Raw genomic sequence first — 23,377 nt, 5'->3', positions numbered from 1 at the left:
AGGAGCTTGACTCTTCGTCAGGACTTAGGAGAGCAGGATTTATTTACGTGTTATTTACAGTTGAACATGAGATACATCGACAGTCTAGCGTGGCTCCCAAATGGTGCACGCAAGACGAACATACAGCAACGGAGCACACAGCTCACGAGTACATTTCGAGCACCACAACGAGCACGACGACGAGCACACACTAGCAGCCGACAATCGCTGCTTATAAGCACTCTGCTCGACGTCATTCAAGGTGACCCGCCCTTTTGGAGGAGGCGGGCTTTCGACTTGGAGGAGGATGAGGGCTCACACACACGCACACACACACACATAGGTGCAGTGGTCCGGAGCCGACGTCAGCTGGGCTTCGTAAAACTCTGAGCCGACCCGGGTAGCGGGCTCGGGTAGCACATTGTCTTGCGTCTTGGTCGGCGCGTGGGAAGGAGCCCCCGTCGGCGTTTCCGCGGCAACTCCCCCAATCATAGCAGAACAGGGCGGCGTTGTCGTGTTGCGCACAAAGCCTGCTTCGTCGAACTCGGAGCCGTCCCGGGTGGCGTGCCCGGGTAGCACATTGTCTGGTGTCTCGAAAAGCGCATGAGGAGGTTCCGCCAATTACCTCCCCTCGAGAACTCCCCTGAGCTGACCCCTCGCCACGTGGCTGCCGGTTATCCGCAGTTCTCGGAAGTGCGCCACCGTCCCGGTTGGATCGGAACACGTGCAGCGGGCTGAAGTAGCTGCAGGCCGATCCTAACAAGGCCGCCTCTCTGACCGCTTTATCAGCTGCTCGTCGCGCTTCACATGTTGGGTCATCGGCCTTGTGGCATTTGCCACAATTAGGGCAGCCTAGCTTGCAGTAATGATCCTGTACAGGATCCCCGACAGATTTCCCACATGTTCTGCTACTTTGTTTTCCATTGTCGCGACAAACGTCTGATCGGTGCCCTATAGCAAAGCATGTTTAGCAAAATTTCGCCTTGGGTCGGTGAGAGACGCAGCGGTATACACCTCCGCCGAAGATGACCTGGCGAGATACGTGCGAGCCCTTGAAAGTTATGATCGCAGTGGCTGTTTTACCCTTCATACGAGCCGGAATAATTTCATAATTTGGGGCTCGGAGTTCTCGCATCAATTCATCGGTTGGGATGTTCAGTTCCACGTTGTGAATCACACCTCTACACGAGTTGTGGGGCGATGCGGTATAGATTTGGACAAGGTAAGTTTTTCCATTAAGAGTGGTTTCGTTAATACGCTGGATCTTTTCTGTCGCCGAAGGGTCATCGCTGGTTATTATAGCTAGGTTCTTTCCTTTTTTGATGCCTACTGTAGCGGCGCGAGCCTCTGCAGTGGTCAGGGCCGCTGATACGCTTAGCGCGTCGTGAAGCGTTCATGGGCTCCACTGCGGTAGGAACAGGCCAGTTGGCGGACGCAAAATGAGCGTTGCAACGTGCTGTGTATCTTGGAAATGTTTTGATACGGATGGTCCATCTATGACCGTCGGTGACGAATTTCGGGGCTATTGCTGTCGCAGGAGTGCTGGTCTTTGGCGTACTTGACGGTACGCCTACTCTTCTAGCCGTTAGGGCTACCGGGGCACCTGCCAGGTCCTTGACAAAAGCACAGACTACGTTGGTCCGATCCACGTGGTCCGATCACAACAGAAGTTGGCCAGAATATTCGGACAACGTTCCAGACGAGCAGAGCCGTGTCTGAGGAGTGGTCCTTATCGAATAAGTTGGCATGCGGGTCTTTCCTCTGGAGCGATGCGAAGGAACGCATGCTCGGACAGGAGCGACTATCGCCTATTGCTGCGGCCGAGAAAGTTCAACGACGCTGTAATCCGCTGTTGCAGAGTGAACCCTGCAAGGAATTTCTGAGTTCGATCGATACAGAAGACGTGTGGAACCGTTAAGGTTGCGCGCAGTGCGAAATATGGGCTGAGCCAAGAAAAACGGGCTCAAGCGCTGTTGGAAGCCACGTCCTTTTCTGTCTCCTAGAGAGTTCTGTTATTGCTCTTGCTCATTTTATTATTGCGTGACCCTCTCTCATCGCCAGAATAATTAGAACATCTCAGCATGTTTGTAGCTTAGCATTGGCACATGTTTTTGGGTGAGCGGAAAACAGTTCCTCGCCGACGTTATCCGTCCTCCAAAGGGCGTTCCGTGATGTTTGAGTACATGCTTTGGGATAAAATATTGTCCCGAGCAAGACAGTCGGACGAGGAATTTAGCTTAGCCAGCGACGCGGGTTCTGGGAATAATTCTTGACGAACCTCATCATTCGCAACACACAATCCACAGCGACGCCAGTTTGCGCCGGCCGTTGCCGAGTCGTGCTCTCTTTCCAAACGCCCATAGTATACAGCTTCCGCACGGAACGTCAGATCAGCATAATAAGGTAAGAATCAAACGCACTGGCAACGCGGCAACGCCCGTCATCAGAAACGCGTTCCTAACGCAGCCCAGACCATCTCCTGTTTGGTGGCCTCTGCGGCCGTTCAAGTTGTTCGTGCTGCAGGTTACGTATCGCCGTTGAAGGCCACATAAAAAGAGAAGCGAATACGAACACAGCTGCAACAAGCGAGCTACGCGCGTGCGGCTGCTGCGCCCAAATGCCACCGGTTATCCTCCTCGCCTTTTTCTGGTCTCTGTCTCTCCTCTTTCCCTTTACGCGAGTGACCCTCACTATCGGCGTCCCCGCTGCCACAATCAGCGGCTTGCTTCCGTCGTTGTCGTTACGCCCACATTACGCGCACTGCGGCGTGTGTCCACGCCTCCATGTGCAGCGACGCTACCGCCGCTCGACGCTACGTGCAAACCCATCGCCCTCACTTCTGCGCACGCACGCACAGCCCTGCTACTCGGGTGGGGTGCGCCGATTATTGCCTCTCTTCGAAAATTGGCTGCTCCACGCGGGGCTCTCCCCCACCCCCTCCACTTCCTCTTTCCCCATCTCCCTCTCCACTGGCCGCTGAAAGAATAACGCGGCGCAGTGAACGGTGTGTGTGTCTGAGCAAAGAACCAAAGAGATGCGCCTCTGCACCGAGAATATGCCGCGGTGCTCGATGGTGCATTTTGCGTGTGTGACTCGCGCTTGCTTGCGTTAGCGCGGGCGAACACGCAACGATGGAAGCTGCCGCTCTACGCACAAACACGCCACGTCCCCCCTACCCCCCCTTCCCCTTGTGCCTAACCGTGGTTGCTCGCATCCGGGAGTCTTTCGAGGTGCCACCCCTCCTCGGGTACAAGAGAGGGCAAGATGGGCACCTTATTACAGCCTCTGCCGGGCCTCGCTATTACGAAATGGCAGCGTCCTCGCCCTGCCTCGCTCCGGCACGTCCGGTAGTTTCCTCGGCGCCATCCATTCCGTTCACTTCTTAGGTGCTCTTGCTCGCGGCGTCGCCTGCTCCAGGGTGCGTCGGCGGCAGTGCTGCGTTGTGCTCGCCCAGCGCGTAACGCCGACGTGGCTCGCAGGTGTACACGCTACGTGGGTCATGTAGGCTGCATCCGATCCGTGGCTCCGCTGTGACCGCAAGCATAGCTGTTGCACCTTTATTTGCGCGATTTCTTGGGATTGGGGGGGGGGGGCAGCAATGATGTCAACACATGCCCCGCGTTAATTGTGGACGCGATGCGGAAACACATAACCAATGTCGACCGCTAGGTAATGTCGTAGCTCCATTTGAATTTCGTTCGACCAAAGAGGTCAAGAATTGGCAGATAGAATTCAAGGCCGCACTTTCTTTTTTCCTCTCTTCTTTCATTTCGCTTCGGTGACCCCAGTTTGACGCCGCTGATTTCACGGTATTTTCGACAGTTTGTGTGCGCGCAGAAGGTCACCGAAAGCTGCCGGCGGAGTTTCCATGTACTACGAATTGTAAAGTTATCATTGTTCCTAGTCAACCCCACCCAACCCGATTTCTTCCTGTGAGTATCATCTACGCCCCATTTTCTCCCTCATCCACGGTGCGGTCTTCCCGTCTGTTAAGTTAGCGCCGATCATTTCGTTGCATCGCTTGTTGCGCGGCATTTACAAAATTTATTTCTGGCTTCTTTGTTATCCTCCAAGTTTCAGCTACAGCTACTTATATATTACGCTGCGGAAGTGCAAAATACGTACCCGGCAGTCTACATTCGTTTAATGTTCGCGCTGCCTTTTCTTCTCGTCACCTCGGCGTTGAAGCGTGAAAGTTTCGGGAGTAGAGCCAGCTTCCACTGCATCAGCCAGCGCCTTAGATGCCCTTCGATCTCTGCTCAGCGTCATCTTTCGAGGCTCGTAACGCGACAGCGGATGAGCGGCGACGCAAAATGGCGCTGCCGCGGCTCGGCAAGCGCGGGTGCCTAGAACTGTGGCCGCCCCATAACGGAGCGACGCGACCGGAATCGAGCCCCCAATCCATCGTGTTGGACCCGCTGTCGAGAAAAGCCTCTCTCCGCTGCGAAGCGAGCTTTCGTGCCCTACGGCGACACGTTGTCAACGGGGCCGATCGGAAGCAGACGGCGATTCGAGCGCGCCGCCTCACTGAACCCCGCTCCTTCACCTCGCCTCGTTTGCTCGACGATCGACCGTTGTCGGACAGAATACTTGCACACTGGCCCGCACCGTGCTCGACACAGAAGGACGCGTCGCTCTGCTACTCGAGGACGTGCAGACTGTGTGATAGACTGAGTCGTAGGGTCGCAGAGCTGTAGCGCGCTTCGTTGCGTGCAGGCACGTGTTTAAGTCGCCGTTTTCTCTTTTTTTTTTTTCTGGAGGTGGGGATCTTTCGCTCGTTTTCGTGGTTGCTGGTTCGATTGCCACGGCCAGTGCAATGGGCGCGTGCTCTCGCGCAATGGAGTGTACGTCGCCGACGGCCAACTATTACGTAGTTAATCGAGACGCACTCGCTGCCGACCCATACACTATCTGCATATGTACTGATTAACGGCTCTGCTCGCCATGGAATCGCGCAGTTAAGCAACGAGCGCTGCTTAAATATCCCGACTGCAGAGCCTTCCATAAAGCGCACCCCTCGTTTAACCAAGCGAATAGATTTCCGGAAGCGTTCGGCTACTGGCTTACACCGACAATCACCGACGATGGTTTCCCCCCCTCTTTTTGCCTCTTTTCGTTTATCTCGTCTCTCTGACCACATTTCATTCCGTGTATCCCCTCTCAACCACGAGGCAACCAGTCGGTGTTTGCACCGGCTGTAGCTTCCCTATACTTTTCCCGCCCTCCGCCCCACATATACGTATTAGCCATCGTATGTAGCCCTGTCAGTCCCGTATTGTTGGTGAAGAAGTCTCGAACCACTGCGCACGGAACTCGTTGCTCAAGCCCCGCAATTCACTCACAGTATATATACCGTGCACTTCCATATTTGCTAACGTGTTCTCGGCCTGGAAGTTGTGCGTGCAAGCGTATTCGAACGCAAGCGGCAGCTAGTGCCGCATGCGACTGCACGCTTTCTTCTCACATGCCTGCCGGAACGTTTCTTGGGGCTCCAAGCGTTTACTCTTCGAGTTTTTCGGTGATCCGGGAGTGTCGCTACGAACGCCAGGGCACTCGGTTGATTGATTGATTGATTGATTGATTGATTGAAACTTTTATTAGAAGGGATGGCCCGTGGCCTAAGATAGGGGTAAGAAGACCCTTTGCGGAATGCTGGGTGTCTTTAACGTGACGAGGGCTGTGCTGGTTTTGCCTAACATCCTCGCCGCAAGAACTGTGCCATGCGGGGAGAAAATGTTTTCCATAAGATCCCGGTTTGTGCTACCAGGCTCAACCTGGTGTATAACAAACCGTAAGGTGTTCTTTGGAGGTGCCATGTAGGTAGTGACGTTGACAGTACCCCACTTCGGATCGGATAGCGTCTTGACTTGCCTCGAAATGTTCACAGCATGCTACTGTTCTTTCACAATAGCTGTTATCGTGTTGGTTCGGCTGTCAGGTTTGTAGACCGCTAGCTTAGCTAAATGTGCGTCAACCGCAAGTTTGTTCAGTGCAGTGGCTAGTGTGGCGCGGGAAAATGACGAAATGTTGCGCCTTTCCGTGGGCCTAATGACGACTACATGGTATGGTAACTCTTTAAGGTACTTGAAAAACTTTAAGCAAGGACGCTACCGGGTTCGCTTGGCGACAGGTCCACTTGTTGACAGTGCGCCTTCAAAACGCGCACTCGGGGCGTTTCGTGGTTGCGCTGCTAGCATTCCGCACGAGATGGTGCAGCTCGCAGTGCGGCGCTGTTGTTGCTTTCACTCGGACGCCGTGTGCTCGTTCCATGCGTCTGCCTCATCGCGAAAATGGCAATTCGGAACTTCGTACGAGAGGCATTTCTTTTTTTGTCCTTTTTTTTCATCAGCGAATTCAGTTTAAAACCGCTTACGTTTGCGAACTTTCTATTGCGGCTTCTTTCACCAAAACGGTGCTTTTTTATTCATGTTGAGTGTCAGTGAAAACGCGGCGACAGAAGTCAAATTGCGCTTGGTCGGGAGCGGGTACGCGGAGAGTGCGTTTAACACAACACGACACACGCACTTGCGGAGCAGGCGCTACGTCCGGTACGTTCTCTCTCTCTCTCTCTGTATTTCTTTCTTTCCTTCTTTTTTTCCCCCTTTTTTTTACAGCGAAGCTGTATACCTCTACCGTCCAAGGAAATTTTCGTGTCGTAAGCAGAAAACTCGCCATACGTGGGCCGATCTCGAAGATAGTGAAATACGGCCCGAACCGCGGCCGAGGTGAAGCAGGCGTTAAGCACCCCCCACAGGCGGGCCGATCCCGAAGAGAGTGCAATGCCGACCTGACCCGCGGCGGAAGTCCAGTTCGCCATTAAGGGGCCCACATGCACAGCTTCTCTGGTCATCCTTCTTCACAGAGTGGAAAGGCACTGAGTTTTTCTTTCGGGCCTGGGCTGCCTGTTGCCTCTTGGAGAGCCGTAAAGCGTCGTCGACGGCTGCTGCAAAGCGGCGCCGAAACAGAGAGTGACAGATTGACGACGGGCCCTCGCAAGTGAGGCGAGAACCCCGCCGGGCGAGGGGCCGCTCTTCTCTGGAGCCCACCCCGCGCTCCCAATGGTCGCCCGGGCGCAGCGATAACAGCCGCGGGCAGGCACCGGCGGCGGAAGTGGGCTGCTTTCGCTCGAAAACCGCGATCGAGACGGCGCGGTGTGCCACGGCTCGGCTCTCTTCCAGGAAGCGCGCACGTCCGCGGCGTGTCCGTTCGCACGTCCGACGACGCTTCGGACCCACCGGGGGGCCGTCGAGAGGAGCTGTTTTGGAAGCGCGGGCGCACTTGGGGGTGAATGAAAGGGAGTGGCTGTGAGGTCGTGTTTCGACGGGTACGCAAGGAAGGCACGTCGTTCACACTCTTGCCGACTCGAGCCACGCCAACGTGGCCACGCGCCTGTCGCGCTTCGGTCGCCCTGCGGCGCTGCTTGCGCTTCAAACGCGGCGAAAAGGGGGCCGCACAAACCGCTGCGAGCCTCGGACAAACAAATGCGCGCATCGGAGCCCGTTCGTCTCTCGACGGGAGGCTGGTCTCGCGTTTCAAACGCGCCCTTCACTCGCCTGTACTTCGGTTCCTCCGCAGGCGCGGCGTACACTTAAATCTGGGTGTTTTGCATACAGTGAAAAGTCCAGCCGAAAGTAACCATTGTCTCTGTGTCTTTCTTGGCCGTCTCACAGCTGCCATGTTAATTATGGGCCACGATAAGTGAGGCGATATGTGCACGTGCAGAGCTCCTGCCAAAAGAACGGCGGCGATTTTTGTCACAATATGAGCAAGAACAAATGACGCACTTAATTACTAAAATGGCAGGTCCCTTTATTTGACTAAACATTCGTTCTTCTTTAATCGACATCGTTCGACAAACTTAATATCTGCTTACACTTAGGAGGAACCAAAATTGTAATAATTGTTTATCATTTTACTTACCTTCTTGTGTACTCATTGTTTTCTATTCATTCGCGCAACAATACGCCGCAGTTCCCTCGTACTACATTCTTCCTTGTAGTATTAAGATTTTTAGTTTAATGGCAGCATTTTAAATCGTGCTAGTTCATGCATTTTGTGTAAACTACTGTGCACCGTTGGTCATGTGTCTGTATACGTTTTCCGTATTTCTGGATCCGTGCTTTGTGTAAAGTTAGGCACACTTCACAGCGAGCCAAGTCGGGCACATTTCTTCCAATTAGCTCCAACTCTCTGACAATCGCCAAGTGTCGTGGGAAATCGTTAAGCGCCGTAATCTCAAGCGGGAGAGTACCGTCGCTCCGGCCCGTCGTTCGTTGTCTTAATCTTCAAAGGTTACATCCGTCCTACCGCCCATCCGTCCGTCCGCGTCCATCCATCCGTCCACCCAGCCACCCATCCACCCATCCATCCGTCCACCCACCCACCCACTTATCCATCCGTCCGTCCATCCATCCACCCACCCATCCACCCAACCATCCATCCATCCATCCATCCATCCATCCATCCATCCATCCATCCATCCATCCATCCATCCGTCCATCCATCCATCCATCCATCCATCCATCCATCCATCCATCCATCCATCCATCCATCCATCCGTCCATTTCTGGATCTCACCGTTTTACTTTCACGCCACGCTGGGGTCACTGGGTGTGTACCGCTCTTCATAATATAATCAGCATATAACATGTAAAACACATCACCAGCAAGTGGACACCTATGATCAAATCGATTGCTAATCGCATTAACGTCACCGATCATCTCCAAAAGAGGGGTACGCGCCCAACTTCTATTGATTACACATGTACTGATAACGACTGCTTATGATGCATAATAAATGTTAGCTTGTTTATCTTGAGAAGGGTAGAAATTGCGCCTTGTAGGTACGACTTGCAAGTGAAGCGCAAAAAGCGTCGGCAGACGGAGGGAACAACACATGCGCCAACTTCGACAAATAATTTATTAGTTTCATTGCGCTTCACTTGCAGTATGTTTACCTTGTTTCACGAAGGTTATAACACAAACATATAAGTACCTATGCTAGTTCCCTAGCGCAACTTTGATGCGTCAAGGACAGGTACTAACTCTTAGGTTAGAGTAGGCAAGCGGCCTGCGTACCCGAGAACTCGAATTATACTCCCTATGGTATTGCTGGGACTCAAGTGGGTTTACGCACGCCCGCGGAACGCAAGCCTAGCCCTAAACTCTAATCAATCGCTGGCCGGAGCCTCATCCGGGCTCTGTAGTCTGCATAAATTGTCTGTGCAGGCGGCTGTGCACGGATGGCCCGTGGACACACTTCTCTTCCGGGTGCCGCCATTATTCGCCCTCGAGTGGTTACAAGAAGAAAGCGCCACTGCGGCGCTTTCTTCTGCGTTCACCTGTTTGCAACGTCTAAACAAAGATCGGTTGTTTTGACTCTCGAACGTAAGCAGTATAATTATATATGTTTTGTCGCGATCGGTTAATCTGATGGATCTCCGATCGCCTACATATAGAATCAACGTCTGCCATTTCGTTTTTCATTCACGTGGTCGCTACGCTAACTGCACCGTGACATTCGCCGCGGTGACCCACTGTCTGCGGCATTCAGCTGCTAAACACGAGGCAGAGGATTCGACTTCCGTGTGCTTTGGCCGCTTTTGTGTGCCTGGCCGAAATTCCAAACCGCGCGTCAGCACCTCGCTTTTGTAAGGAAACCGGGGTGATCGCACCGGACATCGTCTGAGAATGCGAAAGGGCGTTCGGACAAAAAATACCGGCCTTGAGAGCTGACTCGTCGTTTGAGGACTGGGTGCGACCACGGGCTCAGTTCAAAGGGACACTACATTTGCGGGCTTCACTTCAAATCCGAGCTCGCTATAGAACCTTCGCACGCTTCTATAGTGAGCCCGCACTTGGCCCGCGATCTGCCGTCCCCTTACTCATTTCTCAAAATAGTCCTGAGCCATTCTTTATATGCATCATTCGGATCTGACGTGCTGAAAATTAATCCGTGTCTGCCGAGCACGGCGTCTCTCACAGACAGATTTTGCCTTGTGCTAGGAATGCCCCATGATTTTCGGCCGTCCCGTTACGCATTCCTTTAAAGGGCCCCTCACCAGGTCTAGTCATATTGAGCTGACAAGCGCAGAGCATACATTGCACGATAACAATCGTGTATGCAAAGTACTACATCGCTACGCGCCGCGGAAAGATCTGAAATTTCAATCCGAACGTCGCTTCCCTCTTCACTCGCGGCCGCCGCGCTCCAAGCCGGAGGGTGACGTAATCGTGCCCTGCGCCTACGTAATCGTGTCCGCAGTGTGACGTCGCTCGTGGTGACACGTGACTTCGAGAATTATTCAAGACATCTGTTATCGGTGGGATCTGTTGCTTGAATTGACGAATTGAAGTTTAGAGAAATAATAAAGCACACGAACGGAATGCCTGGGTGTTTTTTTTGTTTTACTTCGCACCGAAGCAAGAGAGATGTACTTCCACATTGTCTGTTTATTCCAAAGGTCGTGCCGTCACGTGCGCAGGTACCGAAACTATAATTTCCTACCGTGTTCCAGCGCGTGATCACGCTCTCCGATCCGCTTGTTCTGCCTCAGTATTCGTGTAGCACTGAAGTATACCGCTAGTCATGTTTCCTTGTGCACAGCGCGCAAAATCGTGCGCTGCGCGAACGAGACAAACGGCTCGCGCGCGACGTGCTACGTAGTGCGTAGCGCGCGTAAAAAAAAAAAAAAAAAAAAAAAGGAAAGCGAGGAGCAAAAAAAGAAAAAAAAAAGAAGGCGGGGCCTGTGACGTATTCGTCACGCGATACTCGAGGTCCGGTAGTGGCGAACGCAGGGAAGGAATTTCGCTTGCGTAGGCTAGACGGGGCGAATGGAGAGAGCGTCTTGCTTTACAGTGGAGCCTGCCTGCTGAATTCATGGGTTCGCGGCACTTAAATATTTCTATCTCTGCTATTAATGAGCTGATTTAAACATTTTTCCGGCAGAATTTGCTATGGGACCTATTGAGGGGCCCGTAATGCGAAGCATTGTTTCTGAACTTGACGCGTTTTGAGTGGATCTATCGATATAGCATCCTTGCTCCGTCCTGATGCCGTTGTGTTTGTTTCTTCAATTGAATATATATCAGAATAGCCATGGGGCGGCATGACATGCATGCATACATAACATGAGTTATATGTCATGACATCAGTGATATGACATATTTATCATGGCATGTATGTATGACATAAATCGTATGTATGACATTTAGAAATGTCATGTGCGTCATGACATGAATGACAAGACATACAAGCGCATGTCATATGTCATGACTTCACATACTTATCATGGCATGTATGTCATAAGTGGTAGAAAGACATGATGCTGTCACTGTCCATTCATTAACTCGATATATATTTGGTTGAATGACATGACATAAACGTCATCACATGAGTGACATGCGTTTCATGACATGAATGCCATGATTTACATGACAAGACATGCGTGCGCATCTAATTCTTGTCATGTTATGCACGCATGTCTCGTCGCACATATCCTGATACATATCGAGTTAAAGAAATGACCACGATGCCATCACCTCATGCCATTTGTAATGCATCACAAGCAGGTCACGAAACGCACCTTATGTCATTCATGTGACACATCTCGTATCATTTCATTCAAGTCATGGATATACTGATATATAGTTTTTCATTATCATTTTCTTACCTTAAAGACCCCTCCCGGGGCTATTACATGAGGGGTGGGGAATACGCAAGCACGTTAGAAATGCTTGTTAGAAAAATATATAACTTATTAAAAATGAACGTGTCATGAGTGTCAATCACGTCACGAATGTCATAAATGAGATGACTATTGAATGACACGCATTTGTGACGTTAATGACATGTCATGTACGTCATAAAATTATTGGCACGAATGCCGTGGCCGTATGTCAAGCCATGACACGAGTCCCATGAATGCCATGACATACGTGCATGCATGCACGACATGACATTACCATGACAAGTACCACTACCGACCCTGTGGACCAAGTTGTCTACAGCCGACATAGGTGTGCCCGTGACGCCGCGATGGTGGTTGCATCGTCATTCCGGCTTCCTAATCTCGACTCTCGCGCCAGATTCTCGCCTTAGTACCCGCGCTCGAGTCCGGTGGCACGCGTAAGAAGATCCCGGCAGCCGCACGCCGGCTGCATCCGTTCAGAGATTGAAAAGCAAGTTTCCCACGAGCGTTCATTTCCGAGCAGACGTTCACGGCCTTTCTCCTCGTTAGACGGCCGCTTACATCGACGCGTGCTCGTTCCTGGCGCACACACTGTCCGAGTACGACAGCACTGCATCGAATTCCACTATGCCAGCTTCACGACGGCTCGGCCAAGGCGGCCAGTGCACCAAGCCGCTGCTCCGGATGTCTATAAGAGGACACTTTGGCGCACTGGTTGCGCCAAAGTTTCGCCGCCCAGTCACCAGTTTCTGTCCTCCAAGTGATACCATGTGCTGCCGTCATTGGGCATTTAGTTCCTGCGTTTCTTACCCATCTCGCACTTGCGTGCCTCTATTTTACATGAATTCGATCGTTCGTAGAAAACAGGAAGTAGTCGTTGCCGTAGTCATCGTCTCGCTGCTGTCGTCACCCACGCGTACTCGCGTTAATTCTAGTTCACTGTACACGAGTCGCACACACAAATAGTGGATTTTCACAAACACGTTAGTCAAACTGGTAACGATTTTCGGAACGCTAAACAATACTACACGGCCAGCTGCCTGCATAATGCTTCGCATAACGTCGATTCCCACGGTGGGTGGGATCTGCAGAATTCTTTTTTTTTTTTCATTGCTTCGTAACGAATCGACTTTCGCAATATTTTAAGGCTTTCGACTGCCAGCAGGGTTCTTGTTCGAGCGGGTCACGCCTGCCGGGAGTTTCACAACAGGGCGTCACAGAATACGGCTAAATGTTCTCTTTGTTCCGAGAAAAGGCTTTCAGTCATCCGCGACGTAATTCAGTGGCGCCGGTTTCACCCGTCCGCCCTCAGGTTCAAGGACGCGTCGCCGCCCCTCGTGTGACACGCGGGCGCTGCTGCGCCAACGTACGTGGCCCAAGCAGGTGTCGCGGACACCTGTCTCCGTCCTGGGACGGTGGGCGAGAACGGTACAAGATTTCGTCTAATATTGATTTGTCGTTTATGTATGCCTAAGTTGTCTGGGATCGAGGAAGCCACAGATCGGCTGCGCGACGAGGGCGTCACGCCACCCGTACGTTGCTCGGCAAGCGACAAGTGTGCGCAGAAACACAGAGAAAGACAAGGACTGCAAGGAAAGTGAACAACAGTTACGCACTTGTTAATCACCACGTACCGACGGCTAAAGCTCGTGGGCAGTTTGATACTTTGTATCAGCCTTCCTGGAAACCCGTCGCGGTAACTCGGCCGCCACTGCCGGCCACCGCTCTTTCGATGACGACGAAATGCAGCAAAAGCTCGGGCAGTTAGGTGCAGCGTTTGACCGCGTGGACAAATTTACGCCCAAGTCCTTTAACATAGGGTGGCCCTTATACCCTACCGTGTGCTTTCTGGGTGTTAAATGAACCCCGCAACAGAAAGAAGAACAAATCTTGCTGCGATCTAGAACGTTTTTGGCGTTTCCTATTAACACATCGTACTCGCGGTTTTGACTGAATTCAGATTTTGGTTGCCGTTGTTGTTTTATTCGAGGGCTTTTGGAACCAGCAGTTCGCGGGTTTTAAAATATGCCGATTGAATGTGTTTAGTGTCATAAATCGATGTCTTGCTCACTTCATTGTGCTTTTCGCGTTCCTTCTCCAATATGACCACTGATGTTGCTATGGTAACCTGCTTTGCTGCTACAGCGGGCCGCGCGACGAGTCGCAGCATTGTAGAGCACCGAGCAGCGAGTGCCAAGACGACGCGATGTCCTGCCGCCACGTGACCACACTCTTCACCATGACGTCACAACGCACATACCCTTTGTGAAGCGAAACTGAAACTGGTTTATTTAGAAAGCTATATAGTAAATTGTGTAGGGCGCTTTGACGCTGCCAGTGATTTTTCTAGTGTTTCTAGTATGAGCCAATTTGAGCTAAAAAAAAAAAGGGGAGTAATTGAGAAATTAATTTCATTAGTGCTCTAAAACCCAGACAGGCCCTTTAGTAACGCCTCCCACGATGATAACCTAGCACTTCTTTTCGAAAGCAATGGCCTCCTCACCGGCTACTAAGATAACGGCGAGCTGCGATAACGTCTGTCCCTAAAAAACAATAAAGACTGCTGTAGACGCTTACTTCGAGAAGCTGTTCGCCACAGCTGGTTTTGTAGTGTCCGATGCATCGGGTCTTTCTCCTTTCTTCTTTAGAAATGAGATGGAAGCAGGGAGGGCGTCGCATTTTGCCGAATTTCTGCGTCAACCTCGGGCACCTTTTGATTGCCCTAACTCACGCATCTTCGAGGCGGAAAGCAACTCGTTCCATGAGTGCTCGGCTCGCTCTGACCAAGAAACAAAAGGCGCATTTACCGCGTCTTTTCCATCGCATCTTCCTGTGATTTCACGTTAGTGTCTGGTTTCTGCTTGTAGCGTAGGTAATGACTCGCTAGGCCCCAAGATTCCACCCTGCAGTGCCTCGAAGAAAATAAAAAGGAGTCTAAATGAGAAAAAAATTAGGAGTCATAACTCGTAATCCTAGAGTCGGGGACGCTGCAGGAGCCGTAGAGGGCATCCAGCGGGTACCCACTCAGAAAAAGAGCCACTACTGCGAGCCATCACGTGGCACCGTTAGCTTTTGCGGTCTTGCGTAAGAGGCCTGGCAGTGTCCACGGGGCCGAAACAAAACGAGCATCGGCAACTGGTCCTCGCGACGAAACGGCGGCGACCATTGAACGATCGCCTGCGGGCGCCTCTCGCACTTCGATGGTCCGTCCTTTTGCGCGTCAATACTTTTTCCTGCGGCGGCGCGTTTCGCCCGGCCTCGACGCGCTCGGCCGCCTTCCCTGCACGTGCGCCCCGAACAGTGCCTCTCAGGGAGAACTTGGTGGCGCCCTCTACCGCCGGCTTCTTGCGAGCGGCCACACCGCGGTGCCTCCTCGAAAACCGGATTCCCGGTGGCTTCTGCCGCCGTCCCGAACACCGGCTCCGCCGACGGGGCTTTCAGCCTGTGACCCTACCCTTGCATTCTGTATTTCTGGGCCTCTCACCTTTTCTTTCTTTCGGCATTTTTTTCTTTTTGGCTGTAACATTGGAGTCCGTTACTTCACCTTTTTTCTCTCTTTCACTTCTTTTTTTTTCCTCGCTACATTGATCATTGTTGCCTGTGCTTTTCTTTTGAAGTATGTGCCTTTCTTAGATCCTTCCATGGTGTTCGGTTCCCCCTCTCCTCCGGTAGAGCTCGTGCGGCCCCCTATTGGTCCCCTCTCCGGCTTCTGCCTCAGCCATGACGGCATAGGTTGGTTCAGATCAACGCTTCTCTGACCAGAGAGTCGATTCATAAAGCGCTCCTTCGCTTTCGGCTTTCTCCTCGCCCTTCAACGCCGCCCTCCGCAGTGGTACGCCAATGTAACTGCTCCGAGAGCCCATCTCAACCTTCTCGGTGCCCCTTGCTCCCACCGTGTCGGCGCGGGTGGTGGTGTCTTTGGCAGGTTGACCTTTCAACTCCCTCTCTCCACGAACGCACGCGCACGCACTCACCGATACACAAAAGCCCACATCATTCCCAACAGAGCTCTTCTTGCCGGCTGGTTTGGTTGTTCTGTTAAGCCAACGTCGCCTTCAACACCGCTTTTCCTTTTTCGTTTCGTCCCAGAAGGGCATTCCGCTCCCACTAGCGCTCGGGGTGGTCATGGTCGGAGCTTGAATGGAGACGGCGGTCTGCCACAACACACCTTCGTGGTCCAGGTGTGGCCACGGCGCGACGCTTCAAAGCGTTCCTTGGCAGGAGCCGTGGCTCGGACCACGAGGACGCCGGCGCGTGGCCGCACGTGTGGCGTGCTCTACGTTTATCCTGTGTGGATCGAAACGCGATCCCGTTCGCAAACGTCGCGACCAGCCACTCTCTATTGGCCACTACACTTTACTCGTCAAGACATTGCCGTTGTAATTCCATCGCGATGTCATTCGGCAGCTACGATGCCCCGCGTAGCGTTCGCGCTTTCTACAGCGCCACTGGCTTCGTTTACGCGATCTCTACGCGAGCGAGTCGAGCTTACTCAGTTAAACCGAGAAGCCGAATGGGCTCCGAAACGTCGGGCTTATAAAATTCAGTTATTTTGTTGGAGTCAGTCTGAGAGTCCTAATCATATTTCCCAACCAGACAGGCAATTCTGTCGAAATGTTTAGCTTCAGTTCAACCCGACCGCGTTTTTTGCGAAGTGGGTTGATCGCTTGGCAAGGTCCTTGCAGGCGAGCTGCCAGACCTCGCCTCGACGCAAGCTTGTTAGCTTTTACATGAACCCGGCGAACCGTTTTCGACCCGACACGATCACTCTTCCCTACTTAGTCGGGCTCATCGTGGACTCCGTTCCACATAACTTACCGTGGCCTCTTACGCATTGACACGTTATTGTCTCCCTCTTCCGAAATGCCGTTGGCGCTGTGTTGTGGTGGAAATAGCACAAGTGTAAGCATGTGGTTCTCAATTTTGCGCTGTCATCTGTCAATCCCTTCCCTTAATTTTTAAAAATTTCTTTGTCATCATTTAACAGTTAAAAATAATGATGGCTGTCTTACTTTGTGTCCCGCATGAGCACTTAATTACATCTGACGCTACTTTCCCTGCTGGAGACGCGAGCCTGATCATTGCGCTTCCCCGGTTACATATTGCACAGAACTTTATGCAGGCTAACCTTAAAAGCGGTGTACTTTCCTATGCATTTCAAGAGAACAATGACGGCTCTCGTTTTGGACTGTCTACACAGTGGGACTTTGGTACAGGCCTCCCCAAGAAAACGGCACGCCTATAACCATGATCTGTCAAAGAAAGTTAGTTCTGCTTGGTAAGTGTTTGGTTCTGTGAGCCTATACCGTGGGCGATTCCCCTTCCTGCTGACGGGTGATTTAGAATTGGATTGCATGAGCGCCAATGTCGTGAACTTCGTACACGTCAAAATGACACTCGAACGAGCCCAGAGTACGACGCTGCAGCAGCAAGCCTTCACGCAGCTCTTGTGCCGAGCTGGACAGCGTCAAGAAACGCTCGTATTTTCCCGCTTCGCGACGAAGTGCGGTCTTTCGACCAAATAGCGATGGCTCGCAACGCTTCGTATTCGATGTGGCCCCAATTTCGGCGTCCAGATGTTCGAGGCAGTCATTTCGCACAGTTTCTTCCGGCAATGGACGTCCGGGCGCGAGACGCGCCTTCTTCCAATCTGAGGAGAAGCGTGGATTCGGTTTCCACAAAAGCGGGCAGGATTAATGAATCTCGGAGCACGCGCGTGCTCTCTGGCCCGCGTCGAGTGGGGAGGGGATTAGCAGCCAGCCAACACTCCGGCAGCGCCGACAGCTCCTCGAGGAGCGAGTGCGAGAGGCGTAACCGAGGCGGCATTCCTGGGCCCCTTCCTTCTCGGGGAGGCAAACCGCCGCCGCCAGTCCGCCGCATTCTCGGCGCTCTTTTATACATTCCCCCCACCGAATCGCGTACACTGATCCTTGGGCCGTTGTTCGCACGCACCGTTTATTCTTTCTTTTTTGTCGTCGGTTGCTTCCAGTGGTGGGTGTCTTGAAAAGGTGCCCTCTGGCGTGTTCCTTCTCGTCTCTTTGCGCTCGGGGGCCCTCGAGGAAACACCGAAGAAGCAGCTAGCTCGACCTGGGCTGGATTGTGCGAGGAGAGGTATGTGTAATTTGTTGAGGCGCACCCTTTCCCCTTCGGCTGCTGCCGGTGGTGCTCGTAAGCCAGGAGCGTTGCCCCTGGTGGAAGCCAGGCAGACTACCGGCGCCGCCTCGTGGCGAACGAGCGGCTGTGTTCCACGTTCGGTTCAAGGTTTCCGGCTTCAGTTTGGTGGAGGTTCGTTTGGTTCGTAAGCACCTGAGGACACCCAGCAAAGCCGCAACAATATTGAAAGGTCGTTATAAGTAGAGAACAACGGAGGACGTAAACGTTGATGGCAATAGCGGAGAGACTACGCGAAGGATAGGTATTCAAATCTGCTCTAGTGCAACTACTTGTGCGTGTCTACGTGCTGGATTATGCGTCTATGCAGCGTCACATTAACTGCCTCGATGAACATTACTCATTTACTGCGCAAGCATGACGTGAGAGTTCTTTTAACGCTGGTGATTATCCATGTCATTCCTTTTGCAAACTGTCCCACGTCAGAAGATTTAAGCATATTGCCACGACCATTCGACGTTGATCCGGGACCCCACAATGATCGAGAAATCACGGCTTGCGGCCAGTTACGGGGCCGTGTCTGTCACTATGTGAACTATGATGCTTCCAGGCAGCCTTTCTATCTATGGCAACCTATTTCTATGGAGGCTGCATGCAAACCTGCCGGCTTTCCTAGCATTGGGTACCCGTTAAGTAATTCCGTGTACAGCGTGTCTATGGCCACTTCTCCAAAAGGACTTCTTGGGCAAGTTGGTGCTTAGATTTACTAGGTATACTTGATTGTGGCACTTGATTGGCACTTCACTGTCCCCTTTTTTCTCTCTCCCTTTTCCACGAAAGGTATTTCGCGCCACAATCAAGTATACCTAGGAAATGGCCACTGCATTTGTTTAGCACGTTAAATGCTACGAAAGCCCTCTCGAAAATTAAAACGTGTCAGATAACAGAGCAGCTTGGCAGTGCCGCTAAGTATTTAAAAAATTTCGTTCTTAGAGCCTTGGCGTTATGGGCTAACTGGCTCGTGTGTCCTTTGCAAAGCGCGCTGTGTGGTAAATGGGAACTTGACGAGGATACCGTTTCTCGTTTTAATGTATGGGGTGCGAGGCCACAATCGTGACGTGAGCTGTCCGATTTCCAAGGCCTGCGATGATGGTGTGAGCTCTGCACATCGTGTGCGACGGGTGTACAAGGACACGCGTAGCTGTTGCAACGCGTAGTAGTATGCACAACTCGATTTGGCTGTGATGGGACACTTGAGTGGAAGCTCCAGATAGAGCAAGCTCACGCTACGCGAACTGTCAGCTTGTAGCGCTTCAATTAATCAATGAATCAATCGATCAAATCAGTGTTGTTCTCCAATGTGCAGGCTGGGTGGTCGTTTTGGGTGGGTCACATTGCTGTATCGCATTTTTGAGAAACTGTGTATGGTGTATAGCTCTCTCCTCTCTCTCTTTGATTTACGCGTGAACATACAATCTGCCCTTTTGCTCAAGACAACCCAATACCGGTGGCTTACGTTTTCTGTAATGCGTTCGTGTGCACCAGCCGAAACGGCAAGAGAGACGACGGCACGACGACGACCTGGCAATGATTACTATCGGCCCCATAGTAGGTATTGTCGCGTTGCCGCGTGCTTCGGCAGCCACTGAGGTCTGCAGCCAGTTCTTGAAGGCACGCAGGAAGCCGCTGGCGTTTGTCCACAGCCTTTTACGTAATGTAAGCCCCGTTCGTGCGTGGAAGCCCCTTGACCCGCAGTGGTGGCGTAGTGGCCTTGGCGTTGCGCTGCCATCCCTGAGGGCGCGTGATCTATTCTCAGCCGCGGCGGCCGCATTTCGATGGGGGCCAGTTGCAAAAACGCCCGCGAGGTCTGTCCGGAGTCCCCCAATACGCCGTGCCTCATAAACAGATCGTGTTTTTTGGCACGTAAAACCGCAGAATTTAATTTAACCTAAGCCCCATGTCGTCATGCCACGTGGCTCCCGCGGACACGGATACAGGATACGCATTGCAATACGTGCGCGCGTTGCGAACAGTGCGTAAGCAATTGTGAGTCGAGGTATGAGCCACGAGCTCAGAGGACGACAGCAACGACACAACGAAGACGATAACGTCGTTACGGAGACAGCGGCACAACGACGACATGTGTAATGCTCAATCGTTAACGGTGGTGGAACAGGAGAGCCTCCATCATCTGCGTGTACCTCTCTATTGTTTTAATGGGTTCAGTTTTACGCAACAGCGTCGCGCTGAGACTCGGCTCCCTAGGGCATCACTGCTTTACGTTGTGTAAACGAATAGTGACGACACCAACAGAGAAGAGCCTTCTGACCGCGTGCCGAACCGACGATCCCGACATGCTGCTGCCCTCCTGGTCGTGCCGGTTGACTCGGCGGCCGTGCGAGCCGCCGTGTCTTTCTCCGGCCACGGCGCTGCAGCGCTGCCCTCCGCCATTGTCCACACGTCGAGCGACACGTGACGGCCTCCGCTGCGCGCTCGGGCGGATGATCCGGAAGCTGTCGGCGTCGCAGGCACGAGAGCCTCATTGCACGTCCGCTTGCTGGCGCGGCAGCACGTCTGAACTTGCGAGCTTTGCTGCTTTCTTTCGCAGCTTGGCCGATCTCTTATCACGCCGGCTGCCTCCCGCGGAGACCGTGACGGCCGTGATTGACGCGCCAAAACGTGGCCCCCATCTCGTTTGGCGAGATGAAGGCGCCTCTCGGAGTTGCGCCAACTTGACCGCAGAGGCCGCCCATCAAAGAGCCCGACGGGCGTCCGCGCAATCTCGGCGGATCGCTAAACAGTGCCATCGCGAGGGCCCTTCCCGAGACTCGTGAAAGGTCTGCGCACCTCCCATTTCTCCACCGCGCACTCAGATCGCGACAGTAGGGCTCGATTCCTGCCACAGCGCCTGTTGGTGACCAGGCCTGTCACCTGGGTGGGCCGTTTCCTATATTGCTGTTGCTTAGCTATTTCAGTGGTCGTCGCTGCAGTGTACGAAAAGTGCATATATATATATATATATATATATATATATATATATATATTGAAACACCACGGTTGAGACGACGCTTTATTCCAAGAAGGAAAAATGGCGCCTACGCAAAAACGAACAAAGCACCACCCCCATACTCCTGTCACTGGCATCACACTGAAGAATGAATGGCTTAGCGTAGTCGGGCGCGTTCAACACTGGCTGACTCGTTAGTGCGTTCTTCAGCATACTAAAAGCCTTTTCTTTCGCGTCATCCCACTTTACCGTTTGTGGATCTGTTTTTCTGAGAGCATCCGTTAAAGGACTCGCAATCTCGGAATACCGCTGAATATATCTTTAGTAATAACCCGCCAAGCCAAGGAACGATCTGATGTCCCGTTTGGTGCGTGGTTGCGGGAAGTTGTCTATCGCGGTCAGTTTAACCTCGGAAGGCCGACGATGGCCTTGCCCTATTACATGACCTAGATAAGCTACCTCCGCGCGCCCTAATTGGCATTTGGGAGCCTTAACAGTTAAGTTGGCCTCTCGTAGCCGACACAACACGGTTCGCAGGTGTTGCATATGGTCCGCCCACGATGAAGAAAAGATAGCTATGTCATCGAGATAGGGAAGTGCAAAGTCCTTCATTCCTCGTAGCACGTGGTCCATAAGGCTAGAGAAGCAATATGGCGCATTCTTTAATCCAAAACTCGGGACTTTCGGACGAAAGGTTCCCATCGGGGAAATAAACGCTGCAAGCCTGCTTGCCCTCTCGGCCAACGGAACCTGCCAATACCCTCTGACTAAATCGAGCGTAGAAATGAAATTAGCACTGCTCACCTTTTCAAGCCTTTCCTCGATATGCGGTATTGGATAAGTCTGGTCCTTCGTGATTAAATTGAGCCTGCGGTAGTCGATACATGGCCGCGGCTCATTTCCTGGGACCTCAACCAAGATAAGAGGTGAGGTATAATCACTCTCTCCTGGCTCGATTACACCTAGCTCTAACATCTTGTTTATTTCAGCGGTCATGACTTCGCGTTGACGAGGCGAAACGCGATAAGGTTTCGAACGAACAGGGTCCGACGAGGTTAACTCGATATCGTGAACGATCGCAGTCGTCCTGCCCGGTGTGTCTGAAAATACGTCTTTAAATTCAAACACGAGTTCCCTCATTTCGGCCCTCTGAATGGGATTCAACTCCGCCTGTTCTACTAACTTATCAATGATTTCGTCAATGTCTTTTGTCTCCGTCACTGCTGGTAACTCTGGAAAGTCGACAGGCATTTCCTCAGGTTGGTTAAGGGACAATGGCTTCCCTCTGCCTGTAGGGTTTAAGTAGATTGCTATGGTACACTTGTGGTGTCCTTCGTTTTCCCGGTACCGTGATTACGTAGTTTGTTTCAGATAATTTCTGAATTATGTCAACTGGTCCTTCCCATTGAACCTCTAGTTTGTTTTTCAACGAGGGTTTCAGGATCATTACCTTTTCCCCCACTTCAAAGCGTCGCGTGCGAGCCGTCCTGTCATAGTAACGCTTAGCCTTGCTTTGGGCCTTACGCATTTCCTGCCCTGCTAATTCCTAAGAAGCGTGCAGACGGTCCAACAGCTCTAGCACGTATGCCACAACCGCAGGATCGTCTGCCCGGCCTTCCCAGGCTTCTCGAACAATGCGGAGAGGGGAGCGAAGGCAGCGTCCGTAAACGAGCTCTGAAGGTGAAAAACCTGTTGATTCGTGCGGTGCAGTTCGAAGCGCGAACATTGCTGCAGGCAAGCAACTCTCCCAATCGGCTTTGTGCTCATAACAAAAAGCTCGCAGAAGCCGTTTCATGACTGAGTGGACTTTCTCTACCGCGTTTGACTGCGGGTGGTACACTGAGCTATGGATAATTTTAATACCGCACCTTTCCAGAGACGTCGAGGTCAGGGCGCTCGTAAAGGCGGATCCTCGATCTCACTGGATTTCTGCGGAAACCCTACTCGCGCGAAGATAGATAAAAGCGCTTTGACGATCTCCGCCGAGCTTAGTTCCTTGAGAGGCACTGCCTCGGGAAATTTCGTTGCGGGGCATAGTGCCGTAAGAATATGTCGATAGCCAGACTGCGTCGCAGGAAGTGTTCCCACTGTGTCTATTATGAGCCTGCGAAATGGCTCCCTGATAATGGGAACAGGCTTCATTTGCGCTTTAGCCTTATCTCCGGGCTTGCCTATGCGTTGACATGTGTCGCAGCTTCTTACAAATGCTTCTACTTCTCGAAAGCAGCCGGGCCCGTAAAATTCCTGCAATAAGCGGTCCTTTGTTTTACGAATGCCCAGATGCCCTGTCCAAAAGTCCCCGTGAACCAGGTGCAGGAGCTGCTCACGATAGGGATGCGGCACCACGAGTTGGTCGAATTTCACTCCCTTTCGACTGGTGTACTTTCTATAGAGGACGCCTGCTCTCTTTAGGAACTTCACGTTCTGTTTGGCTACACCTTCTTTAGCGTCAGGCCTTAGGTTACGCAGGGTGGAATCTTTTTCCTGCTCAGCAATCAATGTGGCAGGGCTTACATTCAATAACCTTTGCCTGCATTCTGCCTCGCGAGACATTTCAGGCTCTGCTGCTTTCCTGACTTCTTCATTAGCT

The 23,377-nt window shown here is 52.3% G+C and overlaps 1 protein-coding gene across 4 annotated transcripts in view; it reads left to right on the top strand.

Moving 5' to 3' along the window:
* The window catches only part of dachs (unconventional myosin-IXb-like dachs), a 225,301-nt gene that overhangs the window by 150,494 nt on the left and 51,430 nt on the right, over positions 1-23,377 (top strand). The window lies entirely within an intron of this gene.

Source organism: Dermacentor variabilis, chromosome 8, assembly GCF_050947875.1.
Source record: "Dermacentor variabilis isolate Ectoservices chromosome 8, ASM5094787v1, whole genome shotgun sequence".
NCBI classification, from domain to species: Eukaryota; Metazoa; Arthropoda; class Arachnida; order Ixodida; family Ixodidae; genus Dermacentor; species Dermacentor variabilis.
This window is presented reverse-complemented; position numbering and strand designations above follow the sequence as displayed.